This window comes from Tenrec ecaudatus, chromosome 14 (genome assembly GCF_050624435.1).
Source record: "Tenrec ecaudatus isolate mTenEca1 chromosome 14, mTenEca1.hap1, whole genome shotgun sequence".
Lineage (NCBI taxonomy): Eukaryota > Metazoa > Chordata > Mammalia > Afrosoricida > Tenrecidae > Tenrec > Tenrec ecaudatus.
In genome coordinates this window covers 46,959,438-46,974,734 of record NC_134543.1, presented here as the reverse complement: position 1 = coordinate 46,974,734, position 15,297 = coordinate 46,959,438, and the positions used below count along the sequence as shown (strand labels likewise).

The 15,297-nt window shown below is 44.8% G+C and overlaps 1 protein-coding gene across 2 annotated transcripts in view; it reads right to left on the bottom strand.

Moving 5' to 3' along the window:
• ARMH4 (armadillo like helical domain containing 4) overlaps positions 1–10,603 on the bottom strand; it is a 157,805-nt gene extending 147,202 nt beyond the window's left edge. The window contains exon 1 of one of the 2 annotated variants that reach the window (XM_075530529.1): positions 10,447–10,603. The gene's annotated coding sequence lies outside the window, so the exon portion shown is untranslated. Of the gene's footprint in view, positions 1–9,836; positions 9,965–10,446 lie in introns of those variants that run through there. The other variant, XM_075530528.1, reaches the window with a different exon arrangement.
• Between the last annotated feature and the right edge of the window lie 4,694 nt (positions 10,604–15,297).

Genomic DNA, 15,297 nt, shown 5'->3' with positions numbered 1-15,297 from the left:
TGCCATTTTCATACCTTGTCTTTGGGAAAGGTCTACCTTCTTTCTTTCATGTCTAAACATTAAACCCTCAAAGTGCAATCTGTGGTGTGCACATTGAGCAATTCACTAAACTTCCATGGGCTATTCCATTTAGACAGAAAAGCATAAGTCCTTAGTGCACGGCCTAGATGCCTGGTAATAAAAGAAAAGTTAATTTGTTTCCATGAGAAAATGCATTGGGCTTTACCTAAAACTCACCTCTAACCCTTGGACTTATGGCTGAAACTACTAGCCCAAAATCAAAGAACTGGACTTTGAAGCAGACGTTGGACTTGGGTTCGAATCTCTTTCCCTGAGAGTGCCCAATGAATGGTGGCCCAGAACTGCCATTCACTTACTAGGTCGTTGCCCTCCTTGCTTTATTATGACATGTATTAATCTAGTAAATTTGGCTCTGCTGCTGGGAAAGAATATCATTGGAAGATGTGCCCTGTCACCAACCTCATTGTTTGTGTAGTGTGGTCACTAAAGGGTTTATCTGTACAAGTCAGCAATTCATGCATGACAGTTCCCAGCTGGCCTAGGCTCCTGTAATTTCCCTTTCTCAACAGTGTTTTAAACTCTATACCATTGGCTAAACTAATGACACTATCAATGCACATTAGTTATGCATGGGGCTGCTAGCTGCAGGGTAAGCAGTTCAAAACCACCAGCCAGCTCCACAAGAGAAGGATGAGGCTTTATACTCGTGTGAAAATTTGCAGGCTTAGAGATTCACAGGAATGTTTCTACTCTGCTTTTAGGTATTGAGTCAGCATTGGTTTGATGGCAGTGGAAGTGGTGCTCCAGGGGGATGACTGGTAATGTTCCCTAACATAAAATGACAATGATGTGTCTAAGGTGAACCAGTGACACAACTAAACCTTAGATGCATGAAAGGATTTTGGGTCTGCACTTAATTTTAGCCCCAATCTATGAACAATTAGTTCTTTTGACATGGCCCACTTGATGCTTGACCTTATGAAGAGAGCTCTGAGGAGCTGGGGCTACAGCAAAGAGTAGGGAAGAAAGTAGATATTGCCTGGCTATCAGAAAGAACAGTGTCTGAGGTCTTAAAGGTTTGTTTGCAAACAAGCAGCCATCTAGGTGAGGAATCAACTAAATCCACTTGGAAGAAGCACACCAGCCTGTGTAATCCATGCATTGTAAATAATAAAATCCAAATGTGAAGTCAGGAATGGTATAAAGCTAAATTGTTTTCAGAAGGCTGTGGATGGCAGTGGAAGCCCACAATCTGTTTGCATCTGCAAGTGGATTAAGTCTCCAGTGAATCATAGTTGAGGGACGTGAAGAGCCCTCTTATTAGGCAAAGAGCATGGTAAAGTAGGTCAGAGCAGACATGGTTGGGTCAAAAGGCCTTTGATAGATCTTTTGACCTATTTTAAAGCTGTTTCAGTTGGTTTGTTTTTTAAGAAAATGAAAGGGAAATCCACATGGCTTATGCCCTGGCGGATCCTCTCAGACCATGGCCAAAGGACATAAATAGCCTTCCTGACATACAGAGTGCTTTAGAAAGTGGATTGTTGCAGATACAAATAGGTTAAAATTTAGCAGCCTATCATTTGATCTCCCTTATGATCTATTTAAATTTGTTCTAATTTTTGATGTTTTTTGCTTTCTTTTTGAGGGTTTTTATGTTTTACTTCATTATTGGTGTATAGATTTTTGTTTGTTTGTCTGTACTGTTTGCCTGTATACGGAATCCAGGACAGGTAAGTCTATAGAGACAGGAACTGGATTAATGGTTCCTTCAAGGATGGCAGGCGAGGCTGGGGGACAAGGGGGGCCTAAAAGCATTGAGCATAAGAATGAAGAAAATGTTCTAGAACTGATTGTGGTGATGATTCTACAACTCTTCCTGATGTGACTGAACTATTATATGTGAATGATATGATAATAAAACATCTGGGGGGGACGACCCTATGAAGCACAGTTCTACTAGAGCTGTGTTCCACGCCATGAGTTGGACTTGACCATGACAAGTGTCCACCTAAGATGAGCCACGCAGCATCCCAATTCATACACTGGCAACAAGTCACGTTTTGGCCTGCTGCCTCTGCTGTTTTGCTTCTTTATAAATGACTCAGTAGGTGAGTGAGTGAATGAGTGAGTGAGTGAGTGAGTGAGTGAGTGAGTGGCAACTGTCAAACCCAGTGTTCACTCTTGATGGAACTGCGGGCAGATTAACCGTGGATGCTGCATTTATCAGGGTGAAGATACGTGAAAGCCATAGAATCCCATGGCTCATTTCCATCAGATACTTGTCTTTTCACAACAAAGATTTTGTTTTTCTATTTAGTAAAATCATACTAAACATCCCAGAAGATGGGTAATAGGGCCTGGACTCTTGGCCAACATGAGCCCAGGCTTATGGATAAAGAGCTGAAAACTCCAGGTCATCATGAGTCGTTGTAAGTTTAGAGGAATGTAGATTGGCATCGAGAAAATGGTCCCAGAGTGCGAGCTTTATTGTTGTCTACATTTATGATGTTTCACTGGACAAGTCCAGTAATCTTTGAAATCTTTCTACCGCTGTGGTTTTACAGCCCCGTATTCCACAGACATGAAGCACAATACAAATACAAATGTTTGCCTGGTTCCACCATTTTCCCATCACATCGGCAAGACACCCAGATGATTGAATGAAGGCTGCATATTCTATTTATATCATGGAATCATGTGGACTGAGAAGAATTTTATGAGCAAAACAAGATTGAAGGCAAGGAAGGGGAATAAAGATTTAATAAAGCTCTGATGGCCTTTATGAAACCAAAGACTTCCTTCAAGGTTTTTATTTTCATGGAGAATATTGAGTTTTCACATTTTTGTGAAGAGAAAATTCTGCCATTGCTCTAAATGACATTCCTAGTGTGATTACGTGCCAGCCACCTGCTTTCCAAATCCAATTACAACAGATAGAGTGAGCGACCAGCCTTTTCCCGGCCTGTGTATTGCAGGCACATGCTCCTTCTCAACACTCTTCAGAGCAACTCCTGAACTTTCAAAAAAGAAAGGACAGCCTGAAGGAGCCGCATCACACAGTAAATCAGCAACTCCGAGAAAATAGCAGATGACCTTCACGTTCTGTACCTTACGCTCATTTTTCACACTATGGCCTGTACACAGAGCCACGATCTGAGTTTGGTAGCCTACACTGGGAGATGCGTCAGTGTAGAGCGGGGGTGGGAGGGAAACAAAGGATTGGTCATTGTGATCGTATGGCATTAATTCTATACCCACAAAAACATCTGTGCTCCTGTGTGAAGAATATGGGTCTTTTCATTTTTCCTCAGCATTATATTCTCAGCCTGGCAAGTGCCCGGCAGAGAAAAGACGCAGAGAAGACATTGGCTGAACAAACAGATGAATGTATACAGCCTGGCTTGCTTGCGGTGGGGAGTGGAAGAAGTAGACATTTCATTGTTTATTATAGTTGTGCACCTTGGAAATTATCTTAAATTAACTCAATCATAAGAACACTTAAACTACTTTTTTCTCCCCCTGAGGTGTTGGAAGCTGATTTGTGTTCACCGCATCCTTTAAATAAAATTAATTCAGATAAACAAACTCTTACCAAGATATGACAAAATAACGAGGTATAAATTACCAAGGGCACATGAGGGAGGGGGGAAAGGGGAGGGAGGGGAAAAAAAAAAGAGGACCTGATGCAAGGGGCTTAAGTGGAGAGCAAATGCCTTGAGAATGATTGGGGCAGGGAATGTATGGATGTGCTTTATACAATTGATGTATGTATATGTATGGATGGTGATAAGAGTTGTATGGGTCCCTAATAAAATGTAAAAAAAGAAAAGAGGAGAAAAAAATGATTAGGGCAAAGACTGTACAGATGTGCTTTATACAATTGATGTATGTATATGTATGAACTGTGATAAGAATTGTATGAGCCCCTAATAAATTGTTAAAATTAAAAAAAAAAAAAAACTCTTACCAAAGTACTCGCTGACAGCGGATATTAGCTTCTCGTAGCTTAAGAAGCATACAGTTCCAGGCAAATTAGCAGCACTTTGACTTTCATTCCTAATCAAGGTATCCCAATGGCTGCAGTCCCCTGAACAAGTGACTGCATTTCTGCTGCCAGGGCGCAGATAAAACTGTTTGGCCAAGCATAATCCTTGACAGTCTAAATCGAAATAGTCCAGGATCTGTCTCTTTGTCAACTTCAAGCAGAATCAAGTTTCAAAGACAAATGAAAGACAAAGGTTTTTTTTTTTTGTAATGCAATCCTGGCTGTCGTGTTAGATTTCATAACCAGATTTTTTAAAGTCTCGGTCAATATTTTTCCCAATAAAAGATGTATTGCTATTTCAGTTGCTCCCAAAATGAAGGCACAAAAGGGAAACCTGCATGTGGAAACATTTCCATCCATGGCAAACTGGCATTTCCTTTAAGAGTAAGACAGACCCACAAAGGAGTGTGGACAAAGCGGAGACCCAAAACCCACCTGTAAGATAATTGGACACTCCCTCACAGAAGGGCCACGTGGAAGGGATGATAAATCTAGGGAGTGGTATAGCACTGATGAAACACATAATCTATCCTCTAAATCTTTAATATTTCCTCTCCTTACTATTGTGGTCTTTGTCTTACCTCATGAACCTTGTTGGACCTGCATATGTTCATTTGTATAATTAAGAGTGTTCGACACAGGAAAGCCAAGATAGATAACACTTCAGAAACAGTAATGGGAGTAATGATTCCCTGAGCATTAGGGAAGGGGAGGAGAGAGGAAGAAGGGGAGCTGATAGGAATGTGGCTGTATAACCCCACTCAAGGGGAATGAATAACAGAATTGCAGGTGAACAGATACACTGGATGGTGTAAGGTAAGGCAAAAAAGAATAATAATAATATATAATAATAAGGTTCAGGGGGGTGGAAGACAGAGGGGATCAAGGGGAGTTGATATCAAATAATTCAAGAAGAGATAAAATGTTTTGAAACTGATCGTGGCAGCCATTGTACAATGATGCTTCATCTAACTGAATTATGGATTGTTATGATATCTGTAAGAGCTCCCAATAAAATGATTAATAAATAAATAAATAGATACCCCAAAAAGAAAAGAGTATGCCAGATCCAGGGACCCACAGAGTCGATTGATGACCAATTTCCTTACTCTCCCCTTTTCTCCTACCAACACAGGAACAAGCTACAATGGGGGAAGCAAACTTGCTAACCTTTGATTCTCATTGTCTACTGGAATTTCCCATTGAACACCTCAAACACTAAGCCCTCATCATTATCTAATGGGCATCCCTTCCTGTTCTTGGCACTTCCTCTTCCATAGGGTTCAGCTCTAGCATCCACTGGACCTCTTCTTTCAAGCTAGATCCAGCTTTCTATGGGTCCTCCCCGCCTATTTCTTGGAACTGTCCCTTCTGGTCCCCTCACTGGATGGTTTTTATTTTAATTGCCTCTTAGTTGATAACCATATCGACACTCTCCTCTCCAATCCATTTTATTCCATCTCGATTTTTTTTTAACTATAGCATCATATTTTGGTTTTTTAAAAATAATTTTATTGGGGGCTCATATAGCTCTTATCACAATCCATCCATAAAGCCATTGTATCAAACACATTTGTACATATGTTGCCATCATCCTTGACAAAACATTTTCTTTCTACTTGAGCCCTTGATATCAGCTCATTTTTTCCTCATTATTTCATGAACCCTTGATAATTTATAAGGTTTTTTTTCATGTCTTACACTGACCAATGTCTCCCTTCACCCACTTTTCTGTTGCCCGTCCCCCTGGGAGGGTCATATGTAGCTCATTGTGATAGGGTCTTCTGTTCTTCCCCCACCTTCCCCTCCCCCTCCCAGTATCGCTACTCTCATTATTGGTCCTGAGGGGTTTATCTGTCCTGGATTCCCTGTGTTTCCAGCTCTTATTTGTAATTGTGTACATGCTCTGATATAGCCAGATTTGTAAGGTAGAATTGGGGTCGTGAAAGCAGGGGGAGGTAGCATTAAAGAACTAGAGGAAAGTTGTATGTTTCATCGGTGCTAAACTGCACGCTGGCTGGCTCTTCTCTTCCTTGTGACCCTTCGGTAACGGGATGTCCAATTGTCTATGGATGGGCTTTGGGTCTCCCTCCACCCTCCCCCTCATTCGCACTGATATGATTTTTTGTTCTAGGTCTTTGATGATATTTATTCTTAAAGGCAAAAGTGACAACCACAACCAAATGGCTACCGGTTGTGCAGTGCTGACTTGGTGCCAAGTATCATAAGCACATTGGGTAAATTATCTAATTTGGTCCTGACAATAACCTTATGACATCAGTACTGCTATTATCCTCATTTTTATGATAAAGAGGATAATTATAGGGGATTACTAATTTGGCTGTGTTTTAATGTATTTCTGCCAAACGTCAAACTCTCTCTGCTTGCCTTTGCTACTACAACTCTCTGCCTTCCCACACACATCGTAGTGTCTCCAAACATACAACTGTCACACTCCTTCACTCTAGCACAAATCCACACTAGTGGCTAGAATAAACATCAAGGCCGGTCTGGTCATATTGCCTTTCTGTTCCCTACTCATCCCAGGTTCTGAAGTTTTGCCCATGGCACTGTGCTTCCCAAGATGCTACTTTGTTCTTCCTGCCCCCCAACACCCCACACAGGTCTCAGCCCATTCACTGACTGCGGCCACAGAAACTGGAAATGCCTGGACCCTCTCTTCCCACCCTTCTCCCAGCTCCTCCAGCACACATCATCGTGTCTGGAAGTCTCGTCACCTCAAATAGGATGATGTTTCTTGCGGGCAAACACTGGTCTTTACGTTTCCTCAGGCTGCCGTGTCATTGTAAAGACAGGTAGGCAGAGCCGAGGTGCTCGGTAAATATGTACTTTACTGATGTGAAGTGAATGTAAATAGGCAGTGGAAAAGGTGAGAAGGGTGTTCAGAGTCTCCATTTTGTATTGTCTCAGATTTTCAGTGACATGTCATGGTCTACATACGTGTCATTGCATGTTTGGTTCAACCCCTAGCCTATTTTAGCCCATTATTCCATGTGTCATTTTAATAATAGTAGGAACTTTTGCAATTTCATCGGTGCGCTATTTTTGGTTTTCAAAATTATCATGCACCCAAACAGAGAACGCTCGATCTGCAGGAACGGGTCTCACTGCTTCTCGTGGACTTATTTCTCCATTGCCATTCTCACCTTCGAAAAGTCACCTACATGACTCTTCCTGGCTGAAGAAAAGAGCAAACTCTTTTCCTTCCTGGTGGCTTAAGAAGCCTGTTCCCATTTTGTGCTTTTTGTGATTCCCCAAGGATAAAGTAGCTGTTATCTCGTGTCCCCACCCCCTAACTTCTTTTTTAAGCATTCCTGCTGTCGTTATGATTACAGTTGAGCTTATCGAGACTCTGACCCTATTAGCCCTGCGTGGCAAACAGCAGGAATATACCACATCTCTGTGCACGGGACTCCTGACAACTGTCACTGGCTGGTTATCTTGATCTGGGGTCCCATCGCCCTCCACCATAACTGAAATAGCCAGAAAGACAGAAGCGTGTGCTACGAAGTAGAGTGGGGGCTGGGGGCTGCGGGGAAACGGAGTAACCACAAAGAAGTTCTCGGTCCCCCACGCCACCCCGGGAAGAAACAGGCATCAGTGCAGACAGCAAAGAGGGTAAGTAAGCTGGGTCAAGACAGTTACTCTGGCAACCATCGGCAAAGTGCTTTCCTAGCCTGGATCCCTGTGGACTCCAACCAGGTTCTAGATGCTGAGCCTGCAAGCTTCATTCTCTGAAATTTAGCAGTGTAGACAAATGGACATGTTGTTGCTTATCACCTCGAGCTTATCCTGGTGAGAAAATTTAGCCTTGGAGTTTAAAGACTCGATTCATGTTCCAGCTCTCCCTTGGGCAATGTTTCATTTTCTCACAGCAAAACGATTTTTTTTTAAAGTATGCTATTCTTCACAAAATAAAATGCTCACTATAGTTTCTCCCAAGGCTGCAACAGAAAAAACTTTTCAAAAGGGATAGCAACCATGAAAGAGATTTGAAAATGACGTCTCGGTCTCGTACAGTGTAAGACATGGTAGGTGTGGTGCAGGAGCCTGGTGGCACAGTGATTACTCTGGGCTGCTAACTTCAAGGTCAGCAGTTTGAAACCACCAACTGCTCCCTTAGGAGAAAGATGGGGCTTTCTGCTCCAGTTAAAGGGTCACAATCTCACAGGGGCCTTGTACCCTACCCTAGATAGGGTGGCGATGAGTCAGCATCAACTTAATGGCAATGAGATTGGAAGGGATTTTTGGACGTCTGGTGCTGACGTGCATTTTCCTCCAGTTACAGAAATCTAAGAGTCTGAAGGAGCCTTAACACTGGTCGCATTTCGCCTCTTGGATATCCCTCACTTCTCCGAAAGGGAAAGTGGCCCTGGACATTCCCTGATGCCTGCAGAATCCTGTCCTGATCCATCCCAGCTCCCATCCATCCATCAGACAGCCTCTTTCAATAAGCCCATTTGATACTTCAATGTCTGTTCTTTATGGTTCACAAACCTCATTTGCTTGACAAGATCTCTTAGTACACACTGGCATTTAAAGGAAAGGTAATTTCCAGGTAAAAATTTGAAGGAACAAACACATCTAACATTTCAAGCTGAGACTGGATTCTGAGGCTTCTCTTGCCATTGTCAAGTACACACAAAATAGGAAAACTGGAGAGTGACCACATATCTTAAATTGGAAATGTGTTTTCATTTTAAGAGACTAACCCGATTTCTCCCTAAACATCCATTTGCAAAAAAAAAAGAAAAGAAAAACCTTCTTTAGCAAAAACACAACTCCACACAAAACTATTTCGGGCACATTTCCACAGAGTAAACACTGAACTAAGGAGGCAGCTTCAAAACACTCTTGGAAAAAATTCCAATAGCTTTGTATTCCATCTTCCCATGAACTGTTGGCAGACCCCGGTCAGAGCTGAACAGTCGAAATGGTCTTTGGCAGGCAAGCCCCATCTGTGCCATCTTAATCCCATACATATATTTAGTATGGAAGCGTTTCTGTAATGCCAAGTCCGGCAGGAAACCCTGGGATATATGGCAACATGCCTTCCATGGAAGCAAGACAAACCCACATCTCCCTAATTGGCTCTGTTGCTGGAGCTCCTTAGAAACCCAGTGACTGGGGAATTTTGTGAATAAACGCAATCAATATCAAGTCGGCTGAACAAGTGCACGGCTCATTGTTATGACAAATAAGCAACGTCCACCTTAGTCACAACAGTAGGTCATATCACCCTACAACCTCGACTTCATGTACCGGCGGCAGTGCTCTGATACTGAGAGAAGGAGCCGGTTCTTAGTTCCTACAGTGGAATCTGCTGGGCAGGGCAGGGAGGTCCGTCACTGACCCTGGAGATACTTCCCAACATCACTGGTGATCAAGGCAACACACGAAGCGCATCCGAGCTCCACGGAAGGCATTGTGAACCCCTGCCCCTTAAGTTTCCGACTAAAACTTGCTGGCGCTCTGCTCCACAGCCATTCTGCACCGAGAAGAAGCGCCTGGATTCTGGTAAACATCTGCTCACGAACGCAAAATCTTCCCATCTTTAAGGACTCAAGACCCTTCAGATCCTGTATTTTTGCTCACTTCAACTGCTTCCCCTCACATGCTTGGAACATACACAGACTGGGCTCTCTGGGCCACCAGCATGTGCCGGCTGCAGACGGGCAGCTCCGGGCAGCGCCTCCCCACCGATCTGGGGTCCCAGGCAGAGCGCCCCCCCACCCCCCTCCGGTCTAACCTGCAGGCCTTCTTTCGAGTCAAGTGACCTTTCCGGGCAGCAGCCTCCAACCAAACCGACCCCGGGCAAGTCAGCCAGGTCTGAGCCACGAGGCGAGAACCATCCCTGCGCTAAACACTTGGTTCCCTGCAAAGTAGCAAAACCCATTTCGGCGGCCACCGCAGCCCCCACTCGCTGCTCGGCGCCGGGGCAGCCCGTGGCCCTGGGGACACTGTGATCGATGGCCCAAAAGAAGCCAAGCGTGGTCTTCGGGAACTTCTTCGTCACCGCAGTCGGACTGGGCGGGGAGGGGGCGAAAGAGGCCCCTCCACAAAAGGCGCCAGCCCCGCTAGCTCCGCCAGCACAAAGGCCCGCGCGCCGGCAAGCGCCGGGAGGCTGCGCCGCAGCCAGGAGCGCGGCCGACGCCCCGCGGCCTGCCCGCCGCGCCCCGCGCCCCGCGCCCCGCGCCCCGCGCCCAGGCACAGCGTTCCGCCGGGGCCGCGGGGCGCCCGCTGGGACCGTCCGTCTAGCCAGGCGCCCCCTCGCCGCCCGGGGCTCCGGCTCCCGCCCTGCCCGCGCGCCCGCGCCGTCGCTGCCGCGGCTCCGGGGACAACACCGCGGCTGCGCTCACCTGTGCGCCTTCAGCCGAGCAGCGCGCGGAGGGGAGCGGCGGCGCGGGCGCTCAGCATCCCCGCGGCGGCAGCGGCGGCGGCGGCGGCTTCCTCCGCGGTCTGCGACGCCGGGGGCGGGCGCTCGGCTTTGTGGCTTATTCCGAAGGCCGCGGCCACGACTGGGGATTGGGCAGCGGGAAGGTGCGCCCGCCCAGGCTCGGCCGCCGCGGACTCCCCTGCCCGTCGCCCCACGCCCCCTCGGCGCCGGCTGCCCCGCCTCCGCTCCGGTGGGGGGCCCGGCCGAAGGGCGCGCGCCAGGCGAAGGACCAGGGGCGCCGGACGCCGGAGCGCAGCCCGACCTCCGGAAACACCCCGTCGGGAAGCCCCCCCCTCGCAGCCTGCGCTTCTCCGCCCTGATGGAGAAGGGACGGGGGCACCGCTTCCGCAGGGAGACCTCGGTTTTCTCTGCTGTCTGGTGGAGCAAGGGCACCCGGCCAGGCTGCGGGATCTTCTTGGGGGGCCATCGGCACAGCCTTGCCCCTCGTAGAGCCCCGTAAAAGAGCCCCACTGGAAGTGCCCCTTCGCATTTTGAGAAGTTGAAAGTACACGCTAATAATGAAAAGTCCACTTGGTTGAGCACTGACGGGTCAGGCATCTAAAGGCCTGTGCTGGCACAAACTTACTCTTGGTAGGTGCAATGTTCGCTCACTTCTTTATCCGCTTCAGCAATGACCGTACTGCTGTCATCGGGTGCCATCAGGTTGATTCCGCGACCCTAGAGCGACCCCGTGCACAACAGAACGAAACGCCGCCCTGTCCAGCACCATCCTCACAATGGCTCCTGTGTCTGAGCCCATGGCTGCAGTCGTGTCAGTCCATCTACTTGAGGGCCTGCCTCGTTTTGGCCGCCCCAACACGTTACCAAGCTTCATGTCCTTCTCCGGGCACTGGTCTCTCCTGACCAAGCTGAGTTTTAACATTTTACTTCCATGACATTTGTTGGAAATGGCAGTCTTCTCATAAAAAACCCAGTTCTGTAGGATGGTTAGGTTCTGAACTCACCCACAAAGTATCTTCTGGCTCCAGTGCCCCTAAATCAGAGAAGCCGTCTGAGTGCAAGTGCTAAGAGCAGAGGAGGAGATTCCTGCTCCTTTTACTCTTCGGGCTGCTCTTCACATCTACTTAACAAATACACGTGAAAGGGTCACCCTTTCTTTGGCATCTTCTTGCCTAGCTCTCTGACACTCTCTCTAACATCTTAGTCTTCTTGTATCAGCCGCATGATCTGCTAAGCCCACAACAGAACTCTCCTCCCAGACCTGCTGGACACTGGAAATTATCCAGTCTTCAGAATGACTCTCCTCCCACAGTATAATTCCTATCTCCTATTTCAAGACAAAGAATTTTAGCTATGCAGAAAAAATAAAGTAAACTTATTGGCACTGATTTATCTCTTATCCTCCCCCAATAGTCTCCAAGCTAATTAATGCAAACGCAAATTAGGCCCACCGCTACAATGGGTACATGGCAGTGTAAGACCTTCCGCCCTCCCATCCCACTACTCCCACCATCAGGGAAGGTTGCACTTTCAAATAAAAGTCAAATCAGTAAATCCACATACAACGGATATATTAGCCTTTTATGAGGCATCAAATGAACTGAGAACGCCAAGTTGAAATTAACTCAGTGCAACGGGTTGTTTGTTGTTTTTGTTGGGGTTTTTTTTTGACATAGCAAAGAAAAATAGAATACTTTTTTTAAAAGTGTATACCTTGTACAATATTTGAGACACACATATTACAATTTATTTGTACTATAACTGGCCACCCTGTATTTTATCCGGCAGTATTATAAGGCTGGCAGTATTATAGAGTTGTATGTGAAGCAGAATTCCCAGTCCTGTTGATGAAAGCCTTTGTACCTGAAGGGATTTGGTCATATGTGGCAAAATTAAAGTAACCAACATTAAGTGATGGGAATAGCAGTATGCATTCCAATACTACCCAGGGGAGAGCCTTAGCAAAGTAGCATTATGGTGTCCTTGGCAGGGCCAAATTTGAGTAGAGATGTTCCACTGTGTAGCAAATAGGCTGCTTCATTCTGACTCCCACATACCAAGAAACTAACTACCCATCAGCGTGAGGGCTCATGTGTCCTGCCCCAAGGATCCTGCTGAAATGAACCGTCCTGCATGCATGACACAGTGTCTATGAGACCCTAAGTTGAGTCATTTTATAAAAGGTTCTTAAAAAACAGATGGTGAAAAAAAACAGATGGTGAAATATCCTATTTGCAGAGGATGTCTCTTTTTTATTAGAAATTAAAACAGTAACAAGAACTTGAAACAACAAACCAAAATGAAATGACACAGACACACACAAAAAAAAAAAATCTTGGAAGGCTGAGTTCACCACGGAATGCTCCAAAACTGTCCCTATATTTCGGTGATAGTCTCTCCCTTCAGTTTTGAACCCTTTTAAAATTCCTACCTTGATACCAAGGCCCCCAGTAATGGAAACATAAAAAGAGGTGCTGCTATGCAAAACTCAAAAATAACCACTGCCTTCTAATCGATCCTGACTCATAGAGACACTGTGCTGCAAGAGTTTCAAAACTTCATCTCTATGGATATAGATCGCCTCATCTTTCTCCTATGGAACAGTGGTGGGATTTGAACCACCAACCTTGTGATTTAAGTTCTGGGCTGCACAATATTGTTTTTCCTTTCTGACATTCCCAAAAGTTCACAAACAGGAGCTTTTCAGCATCCCCCAGTGGTCTCTGCTCAACTGTACCCCTATTGGGGACCTCCTGATTAATTTTGTTTTTTTAAATTGACATTCCCAGTAGCAGACTTCATATAAAATAGTATTGCTGAGTATGTGATACTCATCCTGGGTATTCAATAACTATTTTATAATGATAGTGAGGATGGTGTGAAGAGAATGACAATGATTTTAGAACCCATGTTATTAATTCTGATATATGTTTTCATTGTATCCAAAATGGTTATAAACCTCAGAATAGGTGATGCTACCTTCCTTGAATTACTTCACTGCTAATGATCTCAGATTTTCTCTCCTGCTAAATTATGTCTTTAATGAACAAGTTATGCAGAAGGCAAGTAGATGGAATAAGCACAATAATAAACATGATTCTTAAAAAAATAAATAAAATTAAAATAATTCTTTAAACAAGAGATGGGAATAGGCAATTTTCATATAATGTAGTTAGTTATCTTTCATTTCTAACACAAAAGTCCACTTATTATAGATTAAATTATGTCCCTTAAAATATTTTATATTAAATGGGTAAGAAATAGTTTTTCAACAAATGAGTCTAGCAAAATTGGACTTCCGTTTTCAGAAGAATGAGACAAAACCCATGCCTCACTCCCTGTACAAAAACACTAGAACTATAAAGATCAGCAAACAAAGAACAGGGACAAACTTCAGGGGCCCAATAAAACAGAAAGGAAAACATGCACACACAGACAACAAAATAGATGACTGGGACTTCTGAAAAATAAGACACTTGGTGCTTTAAACAATTCTTAAAACGAGAACTCATAAACGAGGGGGAATTTTGGCAACAACATATCAGTCAAGGGACTAATCTTAAAAAAGAGAAGAACCCAGGGGGGAGAGGGACCAAAGAAGAGCTGATGACCAAGAGCTCAAGTAGAAAGCAAATGTTTGAGAATGATGATGGCAGCAAATGTACAAATGTGCCTGACACAATCGATGTATGTATGGATTGTGATAAGAGGTGTACAAGCCCCCAAGAAAATGATTAAAAAAACAATGATGGCAACATATGTACAAATATGCTTGATACAATGGATGTATGGATTGTTGAGAGCTATAAGAGCCCTCAGTAAAATGATCTTTAAAACAAAAAAACAAAAATAAAAGAGAAGAACCCAATTAAAAATGACCAAAGGACTCAGACCAATACTTTATATCTGAGGGGCAAGGGATCCGGAGGGGGTTTTGTTTGTTTGCTTTTCCATGGAATACTTTTATTTATTTATTTAGTTCCTATTATATCCTCCTTATTTTTAAACGTTTTATTAATGGCTCATACAACTCTTACCACATCCATACATACATCAATTGTGTAAAGCACATCTGTTCATTCATTGTCCTCATCATTTTCAAAGCATTTGCTCTCCACTTAAGCCCTTGGCATCAGGTCCTCTTTTTTTCCCCTCCCTCCCCGCTTCCTCCTCCCTCATGAGCCCTTGATAATTTATAAATTATTATTTTGTCATATCTTGCCCTCTCTGACGTCTCCCTTCACCCCCTTTTCTGTTGTCTGTCCCCAGGGAGGAGGTCACATGTAGATCCTTGTAATCGGTTCCCTCTTTCCAACCCACTCACCCTCTACCCTCCCAGTATCGCCCCTCACACCCCTGGTCCTGCAGGGATCATCCGCCCTATCCTCCTTTATTATTTATCCCCACCACCCCGCATCCCTCCTCTCTCCCTTTATCCACCCCGATCCCCCGCCTCCTCGTAGTCAACAAAGTTTTGTCTCTTGATGTATAAACCATCTCTTCTCCTTTGTGGCTTGTGACAATGATGACAGTAAATAGTTATCTTTGTGACACTGCGTTTGCTGAGCGTAATATTCTCCAGATTTGTCCACGTCTCATGGTGTTTAAGATCATTATCATTGCTTCTATCAATGTATAAGATTTCATAATATGAATGTACCACAGCTTGTTTGTCCATTCTTCCATCTTCAGGGATTTTAGTTGTGTCCATGGTTTCGCTATTGTGGAAGTGCTGCAATAAACATAGGTGTACATGGGGGGAAATGGGCAAAAGACAGGAACAGACAGCTCACCAAAGAAGACATCCAGGTGG